The sequence below is a fragment of the Mauremys reevesii genome, linkage group 6, assembly GCF_016161935.1.
Source record: "Mauremys reevesii isolate NIE-2019 linkage group 6, ASM1616193v1, whole genome shotgun sequence".
Taxonomy (NCBI): domain Eukaryota; kingdom Metazoa; phylum Chordata; order Testudines; family Geoemydidae; genus Mauremys; species Mauremys reevesii.
Genome location: NC_052628.1, coordinates 36,834,520 through 36,857,273, shown reverse-complemented (window position 1 = coordinate 36,857,273; position 22,754 = coordinate 36,834,520). Strand labels below are relative to the sequence as shown.

The following is a 22,754-nucleotide window of genomic DNA, read 5'->3' as shown; positions in this document are numbered from 1 at the left end:
CAGCCTGTCGGCCTGGCTCGTACTCGCCTGCCCAGTGCGGGGCAGCCAGCTCCGCCCGCCCGCAGCAGGGCAAGGGCAGCCCCAGCCCGCTCAGGGTAGCTGCTGCGCTGCCCTGGATGTCGGGGGAGCCCCGGGCCGGAAAGCAAACCGGCCACCAGGTCAACCCGGAGCCCCGACCTCCGAAGGCTGGTAAGTGTGGGGGTCGCCTGCGGACCCGCCCGGGCGAGAGGCCACGTGCAGTATGGGCGGCCGAGGTGCTAGGGCTAGGGAAGCGCTGAGCTAGTGCCGGGACACAGGGGTGTCCGTCCCGCGCTGGGTCCGCCTGCCCAGTCTGGCGCGGGTTTGTGCTGCACGAGCAGCGCGTCTCCGTCCCGCAGCCGAGCTCGGGTCGGTGCTGGAGCAGCGAATCCGGCGTCAGCACCGAGTTGCGGCTGGGCAGAGGCAGGGCGGGCTGAGGGGCGCTGCCCCCGGCGGGCGGACACGCTCCTCGGCTGCGCTGTGCCTTCAAGTGACGCCTGCCGCTCCCTTGGGGGAAGAGGTCGGCCGAGTGACTCCTCCTGTCCGCTGGTTACTCTGCGCACCGGATGGGACTCGATGTGGAGTCACCGGGGGGGCGGGGAGAGGGAGATGCAATTAGAACCAGAGCCAGGCCGCGCTAGGCACAGGCTGCTCCGTTCGCACGGAGGCTGAACAATCCCGATTGCACGCGGCTGAGGGTGGCTGCTGGCTCAGCTCCCCGAGCGCCGGAGCATGAAGCCTTGGGACCGTGATGCAGCCCGAGCACGAGTGCTAATTACGCGATGCGCAGCAAATCCCAGCCGGGGGCAGAGTCCTGCATTTAATTACCTTGCTTGAGACTGCGCTGTGCTTTGACCCAGATTTCTCGCTGCAGCGCTCGTTCTTACTAATGTTGAAAATACGAGACTGAACTGTGTGTTGACACTTAGTACTCCCCGTGAGCGCCTTGTCCCCCCTCCTCATTCCTAGCCTGCTCTGGAACTGCAGGGCCACTTGTAATACGGTCTCTGGGAGATGGCCAGGTTATGAAACTTCCGAGGCTACCTTATGTTATGGTTTAAAAGCTACACGCGCAAGCAGACAAACGGGACCAAAACATGCTGGCCTGGTTGATAAAACCAGGTCTTAAGCCTGTTCCAAGGTTTCCCCTCTATTAGGAAAATTGTGGTAACAGGCTGCTTGTGGGTCAGTCCTTCAGTGCTCCTCAGTCTTGAGGGCCAAAGCAGAGGCAGCACCCAAACAAGAAGGGGAGGGAAAACTCTCTAAAGCAGAGAAAATAACTTTAAAACAAGCCTAATTTTAAAAAGGCCTGTATTGTGCCTTGTAAGATGTTACCTGACCTTCCTCCCTTAGCTCTGGGGGACAGAGGAGTAGCCTTATGCCTTATCTGGGCAATTCTTGCCCCTTGTCACTTACTAGTGTTACTGTTATGTGTGGGTATAAATACACAAACTAAGCATAGAAGAGACTTGAATGAAAGCCTATTTTTTCCCCAAGTAAATTTGTTACCTACAGAATGTTCTCCTTAAAGCCACTAATAAGGACATGAAATGAATATTGCAAATACAAACAAAAGTGACCTATCTCATTTCAGTCACTCCCAAAATAACTAGTCCCCATGATGCTGCATATTACAGAAATTCTCATGTGTAGGTTGGTTTTTGAGAGGGCTGGTGGTGGTTAGGTGTACCCAAGTAGTATATGAGGTTCTTTAAAGCATTCTGGGCAGGATGAGTGGTTTTGGGGGTGAGTAGAGGATAGATGCTTCTGATTAAAGCATTTTTCTCATTCATGGAGAAAAGAACACCTGCAACCTCACTTAAGATATTTTAATTTCAAAACAGCTAAAGAGGGAGCAAAAATGGTTTCCAGGGAAAAGAGGCGGATTGTATTTTGAAGAATGTGTATATATTGTAGAATCAGAGACTTGACAGCAGCCTTAAATAATCTCATTTTGGAAGAGCACTCTGGTTTCTTCCTCTGAGTTCTATGGAAATCTATATTGTTCCATGACCCTTTTAGCCTAGGAGGTCAAGGTAGCAACCATTTTTCTGTCAAAATCCTGGATGCCCACTGGTGCTCATTAAGGTTAGGTTAAGGCTGTAAACCTTCACATACAGTCCATATTGGAATCAAGTTCTGGCACCCCCGGTGTGATAGGCTTGATGCCACAACCCGCAGTGAGTAAATTGAATGCAGTTAAAATATTATGTTTGCCCTGGTGTTGAAAAGGAACTATAAAAATACTGGTATTAACCATCTGCTGTGGTTAATTTTTAGCAAATGGTTTAATGTGTAATGTTAATGTTGCAATTCTAATAGCATGCAATGTGAAATCTCTTCCACTGTTACAGTTTTGAACAGTTTATTTTAAACTATCTTCTATTCAAATCAAACAACCTTTCTGGAACAAAAGCAGGCTCAGAAACCACAATTTGCTATTCACAAATAGATGGCTGATATATTTCTGCTACTAATTAGTAGATCAAAGTCTGTCCTCACCTCAGATAACTTCAGTGGGGATGCACAGGTGTAAATAAGGGCAGAATTATATCTGAAATTTATTGTACAATATTTTCATAATGTTGATGTGTAAACACTAGAGCTAATAAAAAATGAGAATTTCTCATGGAAAATTTCTGAGATTTCAACTTTTTCATCCTAATCAGGATAAAGGGTCAAAAAAGTGAAACTTTTCACAGAATGAAATATTGTTTAGAAATCTTCAATCAAAGCAAAACATTTGGCCACTCCTGAATTGGAACATTTATTTTTGGCTCAGTTAATCACTGAACAGCATTTGTCTGAACTGCTGTGGGTTGCCTCAGTGGAGTAGTAGGTCAGGTGCTTCATGTCTCTATTCTCCTGTGGGGGGCAAGGCTGCCCAGTCAGACTACCACTCTCATGAATAACTGCAGCAGCTCAACCAGAGAGAGCAGTGATAGAATCCTGCACATAGAGGCAAGGGGGCAGGAGGCGCATAAGATATCAGGGCAGATCAGGCAAATGCAATTAAACATTTGTTTGGTTCCACAAACAAAAATTTTATAATGTTTGATTTACCTGAAGGACATTTGAAAACTGCGGAGACTGCATTTTGACATTGATTGAAAATTCCCGATCAGCTCTAGTAAAAATTTTTTTTAATTTTCAAACACAATCAGTGGAAAATAGTGACCAGATGTCCTGATTTTTGGGTCTTTTTCTTATATAGGCTCCCACTACCCCACACCCCATCCCAATTTTTCACACTTGCTGTCTGATCACCCTAATGGAAAATCTGAAGACATTAAGTTATGCAAGTATCTTAATGTTTGTGTACATTATCAATTTTTTAATTGCTTTTGAAATGCCTTCCTTTAATTTAAAAAAAATCTATTTAGATACTGTTTAGAGCCATAGAAAAATTAACATGGCAAGAACAAATTATAGTGGCAGTAATAAGACTTCAAGACAGCAAAGAGTCCTGTGGCACCTTATATACTAAGGCCATGGCTACACTTGCAGATGTGCAGCTCTGGGAGTTACAGCTGTGTTCGTACAGCTGTGTAGGAAAAGCACTGGTGTGTGGCCACACTCACAGCTACCAGTGCTGCAGTGTGTGCAGCATTTGCAGCACTGTTGGGAGTGGTGCATTATGGGCAGCTATCCCAGCGTTCAAGTGGCAGCAACGTGCTTTTCAAAAGAGGGGGTGGGGTGGAGTGTGACAGGGAGCGGGGGCGAGAGGGAGAGTGGATTTTTGGAGCCGACACAGTGTGTCAGCTCCCTGCCTTGCAAATTCTGTGTCAGCTCCCTGCCTTGCAAATTCTGTGTCAGCTCCCTGCCTTGCAAAATTTGATCATTTCCTCGACCCCTCATTCACTCTTAACTGCAAATAGCCTGCAGACCAGATAAGCAGCTGCTCCAACGGACTCCTTCTCCCTCTCCCCTGCTGTTTCTCTCCTCAAGCAAACACTAGCTGTAGACATTCATCCCCCTGTCTGCCTCATTCGCAGCAAACAAGAGCTGTGTTTGTTTTTTAGATAAGCAGCTCCCGGAGCCCCGAGTTCACAACAAAACAAAGAGACGCATCATAACAAAACAAAGAGTAATTTAGTTAAAAGCATTCTGGGATATCTCCTAATACCCTGGAGGCCAATAACAGTGCTGGTGTGTGGCCACTCTGCATCACCAGCTCTGCACTCGTTATACCCCAAGCAGACCAGGTGTACAGCCAGCGCTGCAGCCAGGGAGTTGCAGCGCTGGATGTGCCTCGCAGGTGTGGACAGTTACTAAGTTGCAGTGCTGTAAAGTCTCCACCAGAGCTGAAACTCTCCACCGTAGCCAAGCCCTAACAGACATATTGGAGCATGAGCTTTCGTGGGTGAATAACCACTTCGTTGGATGCATGCTTTGCTGCTTTTACAGATCTAGACTAACACAGCTACCCCTCTGATTCTTTAAAACAATAACTTGAGACTAAAATTAAACAGAGCTGAGGGATTGAATTAGGCCTGCATAATATATTTGTCCTGCATGGCATGTTTCAATTCTTAGCTTTTTTTTTTTTAAAGTTTGTAGCCCTCAGGGGCATGAAGAATATATGTTCTGAATATGACCTGAGTGTAAAGTGATCTTCCTGAGTGTGCAGACAGCATGAATCAAATACTCTAAAAGGTGTGAACCCCTCACCTCCCACTAATCTCTTCTGGATATTAACTAAAGCCTAACACCACTTTAGCAAAGGAACCTAAGGGATTTAGATGCCCAATCCCCCTGGAATTTTAATGGGATTTGGGAACTTGAACAGGTTTAGGTTGAGATTTTAAGGAGCCTAAATGTATCAGCATTAACTGTTTCATTGCTTATTTTAGCAGTGAAATGGAAGTGAAGCCCATGGGTGGAGAACTGAGAGTTACTGTAGAGAAGGACATGCATAGAAAAGACAAAGGCAGGGAGGAGGCAGAGAAACAGAGGGGTAGGGAATGAAGAGAAAGAAATAGCAGTGGGCCTAAAAAGAAGCAGTTTTCACTGAGTGATACTGAATGTGACAAGGAACTGAACAAAAAACTAAAAACTTAGCTATTCCATAAGGGCCATAATACTCTACCCTCAATCTCTGTGCAAACTTTCTTTGACATCAGTGGGCATTCAGCTAAGGTTTGAGAAATGCATGTCATCTTAAGTGTTTACCTTGTGCCCAATAAAAGTGAAACTTGGCTCTGTCTACAGAGTAAGTTTGATACCCCCTGTTTTAGACCAGTAATTTTGGCCCACTTTGGGGAAGGATCTGGTTTCACTTGTCATGATATGATCTTGTGCTAAGTGCTGTACTTTCTGCTGGGGAAATGCTGCTTCTAATAGGGTACCCATTTCCCAGGCAGGAGGAGTTAACCCTTACCTGGAAGCAGCTGATCCTATCTCACAGAGCTGGAAGGGACCCCGAAAGGTAATCGAGTCCACCCCCTGCCTTCACTAGCAGGACCAAGTACAGGTCTGTCGCAATTTACGCGCATTTAACATGCACAATTTCAATTTTACGCTGTATGGCCGGAGTCGGGGGAGCGTGGCCTCAAGATTTAAATGTCTTGGGGCACCAGCTGTGGCTGGGAGTCCCAGGGCCTTTAAATCACCCAGGGGGCTCCCAGCTGCAGAGGTGGCTGGTAACCCCTGGGGTGAACTAAAGGGCCCGAGGCTCCAGCCACCGGGAAGCCTGGTGGAGCCCTTTAAATCCCGCCCACAGCTCCGGTGATGGGGCCAGCATTTAAAGGGCTCCACCGGGCTCCCTGCCCTGGCCCAGCCGCTGGAGCTGCGGGCGGGATTTAAAGGGCTTTGGGATATAATTTTGAGTATACCTGGTTTTCGCTTTACGCGATAACCGTGGAATGGAACCCCCGCGTAAGATAAGACTTGCCTGTACTGATTTTGCCCCAGATTCCTAATTGGCCCCCTCAAGGATTGAACTCACAACTCTGGTTTTAGCAGGCCCATGCTCAAACCACTGAGCTATCCCCCCCAGTTGCAGAATCCCACATGTAGATTTTATCAACGCCACACTAGCAGGACTGGCTGCTACCTGATGGTTGCTCTTTTGTCCAGTCTGTTCCCTTACCATCTCTCTACCATTAATGTGTAAAGACATACTTGGCTTATGAATAGGTCAATCGCTAAGAATTTTCACCTTCTAAATCAGAGGAGTCATTTTATAAAGTTACATAAAGTATACACAACTCAAATGCTAACACGTGCAATCGCAGACTAAAAAAAAATCTTCATTCAAATAAACTTAAAAGTTGCATAAATCTACAGTTTAGTCTGAGCAAGCAGTACTCCCTAAACCAATGGGGAATTTGCCTAATAATCAGCAGCATGATATGTCTCTATTTTGTTAGCCACAATACTATCTCCAGCAAATCTTCAAATCAAGAGAAACAAACTTAAATTATTTGAGAGCATCAAGAAATACATCTGGGAAACATGTATTGCTTTTTAATGTACCTGTAGAGGAAAATCTTTAGGAAATTCTTATGGGAGACAGCACAAGCATTTTGCCAAATTTTTAAAAAGCTTTGACACTTTTAGTAGAGATAAAAGCTGAAAAATAACCAGCTTGTGTCTTGGGTTACAGTATAAAATTCAGAAGAGAATTTGTACCTGCTTGCTAGACACTAGTTTAATGAAACAAAAAAAACACTAAAATTACAATGCAAACATGAGAAATATAATTAGGTACTTGGCACATTAATATGCTGCAAATTTTTTAAACAGATTTTAAGTGATCTAGTCATAGTCAAATACATCATTCCCCTTAGCTCCCACACATGTAAACAAGATACCCTGACTTTGGTAGTGATTCCCCCTTTTCTTTATAATAGTTACCTGCTGCAACATAATCCTCTTCATTGGGGGGGGGGGGGCAGAATTGTGCAACAAACAAGTGCCACTATGAAGATTCAAAATCTGGAAGAGTGACAAAGGTGCCAGCTCCTGTTTCAAACAAAAACAATGAAATGAAGGTTATTTCAAACTAAACCGGGAAAAATTCCTAAGCCCATTTAAGAAATCCTACAAATAGCGACTTTCTCCATTTATTTTTCTATCCATCTGCCACTTAGCAGGAATAGCTACTTTTCATTATGTCTAGAAATAGCTACATATGTTGCTGCCTTAGACTTGCATTTCTTTTCCTTACTGGGAGGGGAGGGAAGGAGCACATGCCACACGTCTTAGAATGATGTTGCAGCAGCTGTGCTCCTGATATCCTGCCTCAGGCAGCAGGTACAATTCCTTTCTCTGGGGTGGTGAATCTGTGTACCATTCCCATTGCAGCTGGTGGCTTTACAGCTACAATCTGCCTCCTGAGCATGGAATTCTTCAGGCTTGGTAGTATTGCTCCATGAAATCATTTAACCTTCACTTGAAGTAACTACTGTCTTTGGATCAAGAGATTACAGTTGTGGTGTTCGTAGAACCTTAACTGTGCATTTGTAAGTTTGAGGTTTGGTTTTTCTTCTAACACACATTTTTGAGAATATGTGGGGAGACCTTAACTGAGCATTTCCTGGGGCATTTTTGTTTGAGTTCAGGTTTTAGAAGGCCCATATTCCAAAAAGATATAGGGAGAAAAACAGGATATAGGGCAGCAGCAAGTTTAAGGGATCAATGCATCGGTGGTCGATTTTAGTCTAGTGAAGACTCACTAAATCAACTGCAGATCGCTCTCCCATCGACTCCAGTACTCCACTGGATCAAAAAGAGTAGGGGGAGCCAATGGAAGAGCATCTCCTGATGACATTGTGTAGTTTGGATCTAATCGTAGATCTAAGCTACATCGATTTGAGTTACGGTATTCACATAACTCAAACTGCGTAGCTTAGATCGAATTTCCTCTGTAGTGTAGACAAGGTCTTTGGTGTATGTTTAACTACATTCAGACCAAAAATATATCTAAGAAGCTGCATCTAACATTAAAACAAGTTTATTTTTATCTTCTCCCTTTAAGGATTTAAGTATTAATTTTCATGTACCTAATCACCATGCTGGATACGAGGAAGGTGTGGAATTGGGAGGGCAGGTAACGAGGGAAAGATCGGTCTTCAGAAGTGATCCATAACATGAAACTTGGAGAACCTCTGCTCTAGAAAACAGTGCTGGAATTGCTGTTCTTGTCTCAAGTGGCAAGACTAAGGCCATGTCTCCATGTACAGCGCAGCAGCTGTACTGATGCGCTGTACAGCACATCTGGTGAAGACTCTCTATGCTGACATGAGAGAGCTGTCCCTTCAGCATTAAAAAAAAAAAAATCAAACTACCTTCATGAACGGCCGAAGCTGTGTTGGCGGGAGCAGCTTGCCTGCTGACACAAGCGCTCATGTGCACATGAGCCCATATGTCAGCATAACTTATGTCGCTTGGGGGTGGGGGTTATTGATACCCCATAGCAACATAAGATCTGCCAGCATAGGCTGTAGTGTAGATATAGCCTAAATCCACAATTACTGAGTTCTCTGCAACTTCTTACAGGTGGCCATTCTCATACAAGGAAAACCAGTAGATCTGAAGAGAACTCTGTGTAGCTTGAAAGCTTCTTTCAAGAACAGTGATTGGTCCAATAAAAGATATTACCTCATCTACCTTGTCTAATGAGTCTTTTTCTTAAGATTCCTTGTTGGTTTCTTAACTGTGTATGGCAATAGAAAATGTTTCTCTAAGAAATTAGAAACTGAGGGGTTCAGGTCTGATATTGACCTGAACATTGTTTTGGCGGTTTTAAAATGAGCATGTGCATATTTGTCAAGTTTTATATAGCATGTGATCTTCTAAAGTAGATGGTTATAACTCGTTTGAAGAGTTGAACATAGAGAAGCTTTCTTCCTACTAGCCTTAAGTTAAACCAAATATTCTTTTGAATAAGTGTTACCAACAGTTTCTAAAGTTAAGTTTCTACACCTCTTCCCCTATATAACACTGTCCTTGGGAGCCAAAAAATCTTACCGCATTATAGGTGAAACCACCTTATATCAAACTTGTTTTGATCCACTGAAGTGCGCAGCCTCCCCTCCCCCCCCCAGAGCATTGCTTTACCGCACTATATCCAAATTTGTGTTCTATCGGGGTAGAAGTGTATTCAGAAGGTGTGGGGGGGGAGGCAACACTGTGAGTCAGCTCTCAAAACATGGCTTGTTACTTTAATTGAATTACAGGATGATGCCAACAAGAAATGAACTGGAGTCAGATGTTGATCTGTACAACTATTGAGAACAGAAATTTAGAATACTAAACAGCTCTGAAAGATCAGAAAAGTATATCTAGAAACATTCAAAATATTTTGAGATTTCTCTCTTTGAGCTATGTTTTCCTGATGACATTGCCTTTTAACTGCTTTAAATAACTCCATAGGGATAATTCTGAGAGAGACTGGCTCTTGGATGGTAGTGAAGATACCAGTGATCCATAGTCATGTGAATCCATGATACTGTGTATTCTCCCCCACAGTAAACTAGTGCACTCTGTTTACAACTACTGAGAATGGACCGTGGGCAGGTATAACTCCTCCTTATAAGGAGCCTAGTATCATTAGGTTGCCCTGGTGGAATAACCTAGCTCACTACTGCTGCTTTTACTGTAGGAAAGAAAAGTCATTGTTAAATACAGGTAAAGTGAACACGTGCAATGAAATCAGGAAGCTGTACATATTGGAAGTGTCACCTGAACCTATTAGATCTGTTTGAGAAACTCATTCTTGGTTTAGTCTCATTTCTGTATTCTACCTTCTATTAGAGGTTTTTTTAGTTTGTTCTCTGAACATTTGCAGAAGTTCTATACTTGGCAGGAAACTGGATTTAACCTAAACTGTAAACTTGTTTTGACTTTTCCAATAGATGTATGCTTGAAAATATTACACACCCTACTTAAAGCCAAAACAATCTTATTTTTGTTTAAAAATAAAAATTGATGAAATGTTTTGCTTTCCTAGTACCAATATGGAAAGTTTGATGTTTGTTACAAGACTTTCTATATCTTTTAAGGTGTATTATCTTTCCTCCCAGGTATTTTGTCTTTAAATATATTTAATAGCTTCAAGCAGTTTCAGTTGTGATAGTATATTTGTGGTACTAAAAAGCTTCCTCAAAGTAATTGAATTCTTGTCAGCTATCCTCCCTGAAACATGTGACAGTGTAATCAGTGCAAGTTTGCATCTTATTAGTCCAGTTCATGAGCTCTCCCCCTCCTTCAGTCTCTAGGGAGTACCAGTATAGAAATTTATTCTTCAGTGTATATACTGTGTACAGAAAGCTGTAAAATAATCTAGGAGATGCCGTTTTCTAAAGAGATTTTGTTACATGAAGCTCAAATATTGCCTAGTCAAATAAGCTATTTATCTTAATGACAGTCTGTGGCAATACTCGACTAAAAACTAACAGACTAGCTTCTTGTGATATTTTGTCTATATTAACTCTTTCCCCAAAAAGGAAAAACTTCTTATAATTGCCAGCTTCCTCCCCGTAAATAACTACATCATCCCTTTAGGCTTCCTTGCATTAGACCCCACCCTATAGCTGCTGTGCTGTGGTAAGCAGCATATTTATTCTTGGCAGGAAACTTGGTGCATCTGAAGGGCATGCAAGCTCCAAACAAGTAACATCAGCCACAAAAGTCATCTGCCTACCCAACTATTCCACTGTGGCAGAGGAGGGGGAAAAAAGCAACTGAGATGGACAAAATGTTAGTTAAATGAAGCGTGGGGGTAGGGAGAAAAATCAACTGTATAAATAACATTAAAGTATTAAGGCTATTGGAATCTTTCTAAATACACAATATTTATATACTCTATATATAAATCTATAGTTTTTGGTTAATTAAGCAAGCTTCTGCCTCAAGACTTATTGAGGTTTAGCAGGCAGTATTTACAAGAAAGTAGCTTAATGAACCAAAAAACAATGGGAAAAACTTCCTACTTCACCCTTGTCCTAATATGTATGGGCTCTATGCATCTGTATACTGGGAGGGAAAAGCTGATCTTGAGTTAAGCAGCTGGTGTTCCTGCTGTTTGTCACAGGGTGTTTTTGGAAACTGGTCCATCTTTACAGGCTGTGATCTAGGAGACAGAGTGTGGGGGAAGTGAAAGGGGGGAGAGAAATGAAGGGTCAGTTTTTCTGGGACTTTCACAAAGACGTCCTTATGTTGCAAACAGAGGAAGTCAGTGAATATCCGAGTCTGAACATGAGCTGGAGGTAGGTTTTCTAAAAGTCCATTTCAACTTTAACCCCTTCCTTTCATTAAGATCTAATTCACAAATGTTCAAAGAGCCTTACAAACACTGTTTGCAGCCCTACCAGAGCTTTGTTCTGCAGGAAAAGTCCTCATGCCACTTCCTCCTTCCCTCCCCCACCACCATATGATAGGTCCTAGCATATATTCCTCTGTCTTCAGTGTGTTTCCTGCTCTTTTCTCCCACCCTGTCTTGTATAATGTTTTCTACCATAAACTGTCTCATCTTCTCCTGTGCACAATTCTCAACATTGTACTTTTCTAGCTTATACTATCAGTGGCTCATGTCCACCATTTCCTCCCCTCCCACATAGGACCTTGGAAACTTTGCCAGATACTTCGGAGCTAGAAGACTAAACCTACTAACCATATACAGCAGTTGGGGAACAGGAAGATAGGGTTGGGGTCCTACAGCAGTGACAATGTGAGAAACTAGCCTTCCCTGAGCTACTGGGAAAGGGGGAGGGGGATTCCTATGATAGCACTCTCCCTGGACCGTCCTTGGGGCTCTTATCTTTCATGCCATCCTGTGCCTAGTCAGCATCTGAAGTCTGACCTGATGGAAAAGAGCATTTTTGTTCTGTGGCAGCCAGTTTTGTGGTGAGTAAGAGTCTTGTAAAGGAAATCTAGGGCTCTAGCCACACCATGATGTGGCCCTGCCCTATTCCCCACTGGAAGCGATAGTGACAAGAGGTTCCCTTCTCATCCCAGAAAGGCAACAGCAGGGGCCCTCCTCCCCTGGGAATCAGGGGCAGTAAGAGGGTGTTCCCTTTACCCACTGGAGAGGTAGGGGTTGCGGCAGGGGTTTTACCAGTACTTAACTCAACAGCCAGTCCAGCTGCTTGAATCCCAGCAGAGGGCTCTGTATGGCAGGAAGACAGAAGTGCAGTGAATCCAGTTAATCCTGTCCAAGCAAATGGAATTGTCTGCTGGGTTAACAGACTCTTGCTGGCTGCTAAAGAGTGGAGGGTCCTTGCTATTTTGTGGTTCCTCAGTCTGCTGAGAGAGAGCGGAGTGTCACTCCACTATACTAAGTTTAACTTCTTCCTAGTTAATAGCCCCAGCATCTACTTCTGCTCAGTGCTTTGCCACAAACAGTAGCATGAAGCTAACTTGATTCTTTATGGTTTCAGCATTGCCCAGGTGGTTCTGAATAGCAGCAGTGAGACCTGGGAAGACATGGGCCAGTTTTCACCCTGCTATACCTCACCAGAGTTCTGAGCAGCAGTACAGGAACTAGAGCTGCTTGTGTGCAAACTGAAGTTCAACACTGCATGAGCTTGTACGCTGCCCCTAGCTGGACAGTTCTTTGCAAACAAGTGCTAGACATCTGACTTGTTTTTTAAATCCTTATTCTCCAGCAGTTATTGGCTCTGTCCTTCCTACTGACTATAGGTGAGTGAATTTTTTCCCTTTTATTTTTAAAAAGGGAATGGAAAAGGAGGAGTAGAAGAACAGAGGAAGAGGATGACAAGGCTAGCAAGGGTGGAAGTACAGTTTAGTGCATAAAGCTAATCCTTTTCCACTCCACATGGCACTTGCTACAAGAGAATGAGGGTCCACCCTAAATTAGTTCCAATATCTGGAAAATTCTCCTCCTAGAACTGTTCTTATGCTCTAGGAAGTCAGTTCCTTACACACCATCCCACCCCATGCAAATGATGCTGTAGTGATAGCTGTGTGTCAGCCACCTCAGCTGCTGAAAGGGAAGATGGGGGATCCTCCCCATTGATTTGCAGTCTCTTGTGTTATCTGTGATGAACTCTGTGGGAAACAAAAAGCTAGTGCCGCCTCAGGTGGAGCATTTTCTAAAAGGAATGGAGTTCTCATTTACAAACTACCAGGATTGAAACTGGAACCTGTGGTGACTTATTACCAACACTTAAAAGAAATGGAGAATCATTTTAAAAGAACTGTGGGATCTGTCTAAACTGCATTACTGTCATCCAAGGTGGTTTTATTTGATACTATTTACAAAACAGGGATTATAACCATGGCAACACTTATATCATGACATGCCACTAGCAGTTCCCTATAATAGTGTAAGGTGGCTACTTCAAAGCGCCAAGCGCTGCAAGCGCCGCCGGCGGCGCTAGCCAAGGCGCAAGTCAAAGCGTCAGCGAGAAGAAAAAGCGCCCAGCGCTCTCAGCTGTCCAGCCCCCCCCCCCTGTGGGGAACATGGACAGGCGCTGGCGCGGGCTCCCAGCTGGGGCTGACCACTGGCGCGGCGCTAGGCCGCGCTGCGAGCGCTGAGGTGGTGTTTCACACCCTGCTGCAGCGCTGCAAATTTGTCAGTGTAGCCAAGCCCTTAGAGTGAAACTCATGTGTACAGGACAGCAAGTAGTGAGAATATTGCCTTTTTTAAGGAGAGATCAGGATGACCATAAAGCTTAGCATTTTGCTTTCTCTGAAGGTACTAAACCTGCCTTTCTTCAACCTAGTCTTCCAATAGTAACACGACAAGTCTTTTGTTTACACAGTTCATATCTTGCTGAGCAGAGTTGTAAGAAGGTAAATTTATATAGAATTGTGCCCTGATTTTGTGAGGTGGTCAGATACCACTAGTGGGCAGCATGACAAATATAGTGTTTGGGAGTAACAAAATACTAATAATCTTCAGCCACAACTATAATGCAAACATTCAGAATAAAAATGGATTTTCTCAACAAAAATATTGATTGATTTAAAAAAACTGAAGGGTTTAGTTCTTTTCTGCAAACATGAGCTCAGCACAATGTAATTCCCTGGCATGAGAAGTTATGGTCTAACAGAATTACTAGAAAGCTGTGGGTAATAGCATATTCATTCATGTCTATCCACAAGTCATTTTTTAAAGGGAAACAGTCAACTTAAACACAGGCTATAGCAAACACTGAATAGAAATATTTCCTAATTAGTATTTAATTATACAACACTTAGTGAAACTAAAAGTTAACAGTTTCCCCAGAAGTTGAGTTTTCCCCTTGTATGTGAGCCCTGCATGCAACAGAGAAACATGTTAGTATAAAATAAACTACACAAGTTGTTAGGGAAACCTGGGCAAGTATAGAACTACTTTTAACTTTTAGAAGTTGACTAGATTTCAAGTCGTGCCCCATGAACAGCTGCTTGATACACTGACCGTTTCTCCTTGCCTTCAATCAACATTTCAGGGCAGCACACCAGCCTGTTGATAGAATTACTTCTTTCTGAGAGTCAGGACTAGAGATGACAATCACTACTACACAGCATCGCTTATCTCCTTTGTGAAAGCTCAGGACTGAGAGCAAAGAGGAGTCCTTGCAATTCTGCCAGATACTTGCTTTGTCACTTAAATGTCTCTGTGCCTCAATTTCCCTATCTATGGATGCTAAACCATTGTGCTATTACACCTCAAGTAATTAGTTTACACAGATAGGGCATTATGCTGCTTTCCCAGGAAAGCAAGATGGCAGAAAACCCTCATGTGAAGGTGCACAAAGAAAGGGAGTTTTGTAGGATGTTATCACCACCTCTGCATAGGTCCTGCTTGTTTCTCACCCGGAATCCCTCTGGGTTAATGACAAATGCCAGTGTGCAGGGCCCCATGCTGGATATAGGCTTGCTGGCCTCATCCAGAAGAGGGAATGGTGTATCAGATGAGCAGTTCGCTGACTTGCATATCACTTAAGGAAAGAATTGCCTTTCTGCACCTTTTCATGTGGGAGGGAAATATGGGTTTAGGCCCTGATCCTTTGAGGTGCCCAGTGCTCTCCCCTTAATATGTCAGTAGGAGCAGAGGGTATGCAGCACTTCATAGAATTGGGATTTGTAAAGTGTTTTGCAATCCTTCAGTATCAAAGGGACTAAGATAACAAATAGTAATATTTTACTACTGTGTGTAGCATCCCAATTCCCTCCAGCTGTGTATTGAAAACTAGGGGGAAAAAGCCTTCAGTAATTACCTGAAATTTTTCTTCCTGTGCCTAGACCCATTACAATGGGTTTTCCAGCCTCTTTGCTGCTTGGGGCCAGAATCACACTGGCAACAGGGCAGTGCCTGCTCCCTGATGGCTCTGAGGTCTGTTTGAACCAGTCCTGAATGATCTGTGCAAAAGGAATTGTTTAACATTGTATTGTTGGGAACTTTATAGGAAGGAATGTGAAACTATGTATAAAAAAAGTAAGAAGTTGGGAAGCATCTGAGTGAGATCAGCATTGCGAATAAGGGGAGAATTTTTTTGAGATATCTCTGTTAATCTTTAAGCCCAGATGAACATTCTTTACTTGTAAGGTGGAAAGTCAGGTGGTAAAGACTGAAATTGGTGGCTGGTGTCCTTACAATCCAAGTCACCTGTGGCAACATTTTGGAAAATGTTTTATAATAAATGATCTCTTGTGGTTGATAGCAAATAGAGTGCCAGAATGCTGTGTAATGCCAAGGTACCAGTCGTCATGTGCTGTGGGAAATAAGTCTTCAGATAAAGTCCTTGGTGCAACTCTACAAAGTTGGAACTAATTTAAGAATGGTAATTTGGTTGAATAGTGTTATGCAATTTGCCTGTAGGACCTACATGTACTAGAAAAGCACTAAATGGTTTCCCAACTTATTTTAAATTTCATGCATAATTGTGCACTCCTTTAAACTAGTTCCCAACAATAAGTGTTGTACAACTCCTTTTATAAAAATAAATAAAGACAAGCTCTAGAACCACTATTGAGGCCTCCATAGAAAGGCATAAGCTTCTGACCATACTCACTACTTTTCTCATCCCGCACCAACTAATAAGTCAGTGTTGAAAACAGAACCAAGACTTGGGCCCAGGCCTGCCTGCCCCTCTGCCATGTCAAGACTTTTGCTACACCTGGAGCTAAGTGTATCTCTTCCTCCTTTTCCCAGTGAGACGTGAGGAGAAGCACTAGTATGCAGGGAATAATTTATTTGGCTGGTTATGAAGGAGACAGTCCTTTTCTGCTTAGCTGCTACCATACTGAGCCTTCCTCTATGCTAGGCAGCTTTGTTATCCTTGACCAGGGCTCCCTTTCCTTAACATTAGGTGGCCAGTACACCTGTACCTCGATATAACGCTGTCCTCGGGAGCCCAAAAATCTTACTGCGTTATAGGTGAAACCGAGTTGTATTGAACTTGCTTTGATCTACCGGAGTGCACAGCCCCTCCCTCCTCCTCCCCTCCCCCGGAGCACTGCTTTACCACATTATATCCAGATTCGTATTATATTGGGTTGCATTATATCAGGATAGATGTATTTTAAGACTGCTCCTTTCTCCTCAAAGGAAACAAAAAGTAAGAGGATCCAAAAAAGGCCACTATGAGTAAAAGCAGAGGCAAAAGGCATCCTTTAAAACTTTGAAGTCAAATCCTACTGAGGAAAACAGAAAGGAGCATAAACTCTGACACATCAAAGGTAAAAGTATAATTAGGCAGGCCACAAAAGAATGAAGAGCAAAAGCTTTTGGAACAAACTGATAAAATAAATAGAAACAAGTCACCAGGACTAGATGGTATTCACCCAAGAGTTCTGAAGGAACTCCAATATGAAATTGCAGAACTAACAACTCTGGTATCAAGTATCAGAGGGGTAGCCGTGTTAGTCTGGATCTGTAAAAGCAACAAAGAATCCTGTGGCACCTTATAGACTAACAGACGTTCTGCAGCATGAGCTTTCGTGGGTGAATACCCACTTCTTCAGATGCAAGATGCAACTCTGGTATGTTGCTTAAAATCAGCCTCTGTACTAGGTGACTGGAGGATAGCCAATGTAATGCCAATTTTTAAAAAAGGCTTCAGAGGTGATTCTGGCAATTACAGGCCGGTAAGCCTAACTTCAGTATCAGGCAAATTGGTTGAACCTAATAAAGAACAGACACAGAGATGAACATGATTTGTTGGGGGAAGAGTCAACATGGCTTTCATAAAGGGAAATCATGCCTTGCCAGTCTATTAGAATTCTTTGAGGTTGTCAACAAGCATGTGGACAACAGTGATCCAGTGGATAGTGTACCTGGACTTTGTCACAGGGTTTCAGAAAGTCTCTCATCAAGGGCTCTTAAGCAAAGTAAGCTGTCATGGGATAGAGGGAAGGTCCTCAAGGATCAGAAACTGGTTAAAAGATAGGAAACAAAGGGTAGGAATAAGTGGTCAGTTTTTAGAATGGAGAGAGGTAAGGGGAAAGAGGTAAATAGTGTCCGGCCCCCAAGGATCTGTCCTGGAACTAGTTATGAATCTGTTGAACAGTAATGATCTGGAAAAGGGGGGCAAACTGTGAGGTAGCAAAGTTTGCAGATGATACAAAATTACTCAAGATAGTTGAAAGCTCACTAAAGAGTTATAAAGGGCTCTCATCAAATTGGGTGACTAGGTAACAAAATGACAGATGAAAGTCAACATTGATAAATGCAAACTAATGCATTTTGGCAGACATAATCCCCACGATACATACTAAATGATGGCGAGCTACATTGGCTGTTGCCACTCAAGAAAGGGATCCTGGAGTCATGGATAGTTCTCTGAAAAATCCGCTTAATGTGCAGTGTCAGTCAAAAAAGCGAACAGAATTAGGAAACGGCTAGATAAGACAGAACATATATTGCCAGTATATAAATACACCTTGAATACTGCATGCCATTCTGGTTGCTCAATCCCAAAAAAATCTTAGAATTGGAAAAGTTACAGAGAAGGGAGCAAAAATGATTAGAGGTATAAAACAGCTTTCATATGATAGATTAAAAAGACGGACTGTCAGCATGGAAGAGAGATGACTAAGGGGGTGGAATAAGATAAAGGTCTATAAAATAAATGGTGTGGAGAAAGTGAATAGGGAAGAGTTACTTACCCCTTCACATAACACAAGAACAGGCCTTGACTAATGAGATGAATAGATAGCAGGTTTAAAATAAACTGAAGGAAGTACTTATTCACGCAATGCACAGTCAACTTGTGGAACTCATTGCCAGGGAGTGTTGTAAAGGCCAAAAGTATAACTGGGTTCAAAAGAATTAGATAAGTTCATGAAGGATAGGTCCACTGAGGTCCATTAGCCAAGGTGGTCAGGGATGCAACCCCATGCTCTGCATGTCCCTAAGCCTCTCACTTCCTGATGCAGAGACTAGACAACGGGGGGCTTGATAATTGCCCTGTTCTGTTCATTCCCTCTCAAGCATATGGTATTGGAAGACAGGATACTGGGCTAGATGGACCATTGATCTGACCAAGTATGGTGGTTTTTATGATAAACCCTGTGTCCCAGTGGTATGGTACTCAGGAATGGAGGAGACAGTGTGGGGAATCTACTCGTGTCTTTTTCTTTAAGAATTTTCACAAGCATAAACAAAGAGGGAAGCACCAGCTCCTGGCAAGCTGAAGAAAACTGATTTTTGCTAAGAATGCTTATAATTTAGTTAGCAAGGGTATTTTGATGGTATAGCACAGTGTTAAACTGGTGTAAAGTCTTTAGAATATACCTGTCCCCTAGCACAATCTGGTCCATTCCAAAGACAAAATATTTGTCATTCAGATGTATTTTTGGTGCCCTGGGGTAAGACGACATCTCTGGCAAGGATGATTTTCCTGAATTGAGAGCAGGGGGGACTCCATCAGAGATGGGGAAATTATCCCAAATTTACCTCCAATGTGGTGGCAGAACTTTAAACTCCCAAAAGCTCTCTCTCCACCCTGTTTTCCCACCCCAATTAGTGTTTTACTGCTGCCCCTGACTAGAGGCTTCTTTCACTACCCTCTCTTGAGAGAACTTCCTTCTTCCCCCTTTGAGGCTGCTGCTGCAGCTTCCCTTTCCCAGCCTTACACTCCTTCCTCTCCCGCCCCGTGCCCATCCATATCATCCTGTCCTAGTTTAGATAAATACTTTATTTTACCAAAAAAAGGCCTCCCAACCCTCACGAAGAGGGAAGTATGAATGATTGTAAGGGGACCCTGACTGACTGTTTGCATTAGGTTCCAGATGTGTTTGAATCAGTTCTGATAACATCCTTCCCCTTGAGGCCATTTTATTTAGGCCCAGAAATAAAGTACAGAACTAAGTACAGTTATTTGCATTTCTGTACACAGCATATTCATTATTTGTATATGCATCATGTTTGTGTACAGCTTCATTTACATATAAGAGGTGAGGTATTTCTTCTGCATGCTTTGTATTATACTGCTTACTATATTTGCTGCTACAGTAGGTAGATAAATAGTGTCTTCTGTGTTGGGTAAAAATATGGGAACACTTGTATTATTTAGCATACCAATCATGTAACTTTAATTGAGGGTCAGCCAACCCGACTGCCAGATTTAAAAATGGATATTGATTATGGAAAATCACTTTTAAGGACTAAATTCATTGCTGGTGTAAGAAGGAACAGTTCTGTTGACTTACCAGAATTGCACCCTCTTACAGCAGTGAATTTGGCCAAGGTATGAAGTGAGATGTGACTTCCCACCACTTAGCAAAAGAATATTTAAACTATTTAAACTGAGTTGGATCCAGATGCTATACTGAAATTACAAAGCAGAAAATGAGTAATTGTGTAGGTTTGCCCAGCCACCTCTCCATTTTGAGAATTAAAATGATTAAAATTCACACAGTTGAACCCAAATGAGAGCAACAGCATTTTTAACTTTATCTATGGCAAAATGAATCTTGAAGAAATGGCAAAAATATTAGTGTATCCCTCTTCCATAAGGATCCAAAATGACATTGGTCTTAACTTGAGGACATCTTCTTGCATCCGAAGAAGTGGGTATTCACCCACAAAAGCTCATGCTGCAAAACGTCTGTTAGTCTATAAGGTGCCACAGGATTCTTTGCTGCTTTTACAGATCCAGACTAACACGGCTACCCCTCTGAAACTTGAGGACAATGCCTTTTTCCTGTAAATTGGAGTTGTACCTGGCAGCTATTCAAGGGCCAGTCCTGTTGAAATACAGGTACTGTTTCCTGTGTATATTAGCTATCTGAAAGGGGTGGGATGAGGATGGGACCATGAATGAGCAGTTGCAGAGGAAAGCACAAGTTGTGTCCATTTGAAATAAGGGCAGAGCTGATGCTGCAGCCTGTGCTGCCTGGGAAACCCTCGGAAAAAGGTTGGCTGAGGCAGGCAGAGTTACTCACGGGGGAACACCAATTGAAGCATTGCCCATGGTTTAAAACCCACAATCTGGGTTATAATCAATAGCTGCTGGGAATAACAAAACAAGAAATAATTGTTACCACTGTGCCAAAAACCTTCACAGGGCACAATTTTTACATTTTCTACTTATATTGCCTAAAGTATCAGAGTGGGATAAACCCTGGATAAATAAAACTTCCAACTTTAAACTCTGCAGTAATTAATAATAAAAAAGACTGACCACAACCTACAGCCAGGTAAGCCTTCTGTTCCCAAAATTTGGGGGATGAAGCCATAGGTGCATCTGCTTCTACCAGCCCTGACTTATGTGAGTAGTCTTGACTCACATGGGTACAGTAGTTCCACTAAAGTGAATGGAACTGTTGTGTGAGTAAGCGCTACATGTCTGAGTAAGGGCTTGTAAGACTGGGCCTTAAATAAAGCGCTGTCTAAAACAAAATAGATACCAGGTTTGGGGTTTTTCCCCCCCTCTCAAACCTTTTTCTTAATCGCTGCATGGAAGTGAATGGAGTGTCATCAGTACATATACTGATGGGACAGAATGGAAACTAAGTTGTAGAGCAATGCCCTTGGGAATTCAGTAGCAGCTCCAGACAGCTGCAAGAGGGCCTGTCACCCTCTGCACCTGACCAGGTCCAGCAGCTTCCACTCCACTCAGGAGCTTGCACCACGTGTGAAAGAGCTTCTGAATGGCCTTTAAGAACCTACATCCTGTGCTCGCCAACAACAGTTCCAGCAGACCCGAGAGGATAAGTGTCAGGCCTGTCATTTCCCCTTTCCTTTAGGTCACCTTCACAGTACAGTCTCTGCATGGCATCTAATATACTAAATTTTTAAGTGACCTCTGAACTTTTTCCCTCTTGGTAGTTAATCCTTCCTTCTTCCCATCCAACCTCTTTACTACCCAGCCTTCCTTTTCTTGTCCACCATGTCTCCTTTCTCTCTCTGATTTTCTTCCTTCTGACTTAGTCCTAAAACTCATTCCTTCCCCAGCAGTCTTCTTTCACTCACTCCTATTTCAATCCAAAATAACCCATAAGAAAAGATAATCTATACACCCTGTTAAGAGATGTGCATAACAATTTAAGCAACAGCATGTTGCAATCTTGTCCTCACCTTCCCTCCTTCGACTTGTTTTGGCTCGTATCTGTTTAGACTGGAAGTTCTTCAGTCACGGACCATGATCATTAATCTATAAAGCACCAAGCACACCTTACATTCAATATAAATACCTAAACACATCCCCTTCTCTTTCTAGGGTATACTGATATTAGAGAAGAAATACTGCTATAGAGAAAAATGACTTTCCCTATTTCTTTTAATTTTAATATTAAACACAGGCTTCCTGTATGCCAAATACTTCAGACTTAAGCTAAACTAATTCTACTGGTAAACTAAGGACCATATATGTCCCTCTATGTGCACATGGAACCTGATGTCCTGGGGCTATATCTCCATCTGCTGGCAAAGATCCCACTACCCTCAAAAATTGTGCGTTCTGATCAGGGGCAGTACAATACATGCCCCAATGAAAGTTGTTAATGTGCATATGGAGCAGTATGCGTCCCCAAGGTTGCTACAAAATTGCCACAATAAAAGAAACTGAGCTTTACTGAAAAAAGTGACACGACAGGAAAATAATGTTCCTGGGAACATAGGCACTGTCATGCTAGAGCTAACCGATTGTCCATTTATCCCAGTATTCTGTCTGTGATAGTGGCCAGTACCAGTTACATTATAGGAACGTGCAAGGAGCCTGCTCGTAAGGGAAGTTCTCCCATCAGTTAGTGGATAGCTTTGGCCCAGTAGCATAGAGGTTTTATATCTTTTTATATTGTATATCCTGCTAATTAACTGCATGTTCTCCTCTAATAGTCCTGTCTTTTTTTAAATCCAACTAAGCTTTTTGCTTTTGTGACATTTGTAGGAGTGAGTTCCACAGCTTTTTTTTTTTTAAATGTAGCATGTATTTCCTTTCATGGGGTTTAAGTGTTGCCTCTCAGTTTAATTGAATATCCCCTTAATGTTGTATTATGAAACAGTAAATAGGAGGGTTTATCCCATTTATATGTGTACCTCTAACGTTGTCTTATTAGTCTCCTCTTTTTAAATACACCTCTACCTCAATATAACGCTGTCCTCGGGAGCCCAAAAATCTTACCGCATTATAGGTGAAACCGCATTATATTGAACTTGCTTTCATCCACCGGAGTGCGCAGCCCTGCCCTCACGGAGCACTGCTTTACCACATTATATCTGAATTTGTGTTATATCGGGTCGCGTTATAACGGGGTAGAGGTGTTTTCAATTTCTCTTCATAAATCTATTAAAACTAATAATTTCTATTTCTACTATGCTCTGTCTTTTTTAAAAG

At 42.8% G+C, this 22,754-nt stretch overlaps 2 long non-coding RNA genes across 2 annotated transcripts in view; one reads left to right on the top strand and one right to left on the bottom strand.

Annotated features, from left to right (window-relative positions):
* LOC120407537 overlaps positions 1-22,754 on the top strand; it is a 58,707-nt gene that overhangs the window by 324 nt on the left and 35,629 nt on the right. Inside the window, exon 2 of the long non-coding RNA XR_005600092.1 lies at positions 5,378-5,446. This is a non-coding gene — a long non-coding RNA (uncharacterized LOC120407537). The remainder of the gene's footprint in view (positions 1-5,377; positions 5,447-22,754) is intronic.
* Positions 2,802-22,754, bottom strand: part of LOC120407538 — a 31,843-nt gene continuing 11,890 nt past the window's right edge. Inside the window, exons 2-3 of the long non-coding RNA XR_005600093.1 lie at positions 6,877-6,984; positions 2,802-2,967 (exon numbers count right to left, since the gene is read on the bottom strand). This is a non-coding gene — a long non-coding RNA (uncharacterized LOC120407538). The remainder of the gene's footprint in view (positions 2,968-6,876; positions 6,985-22,754) is intronic.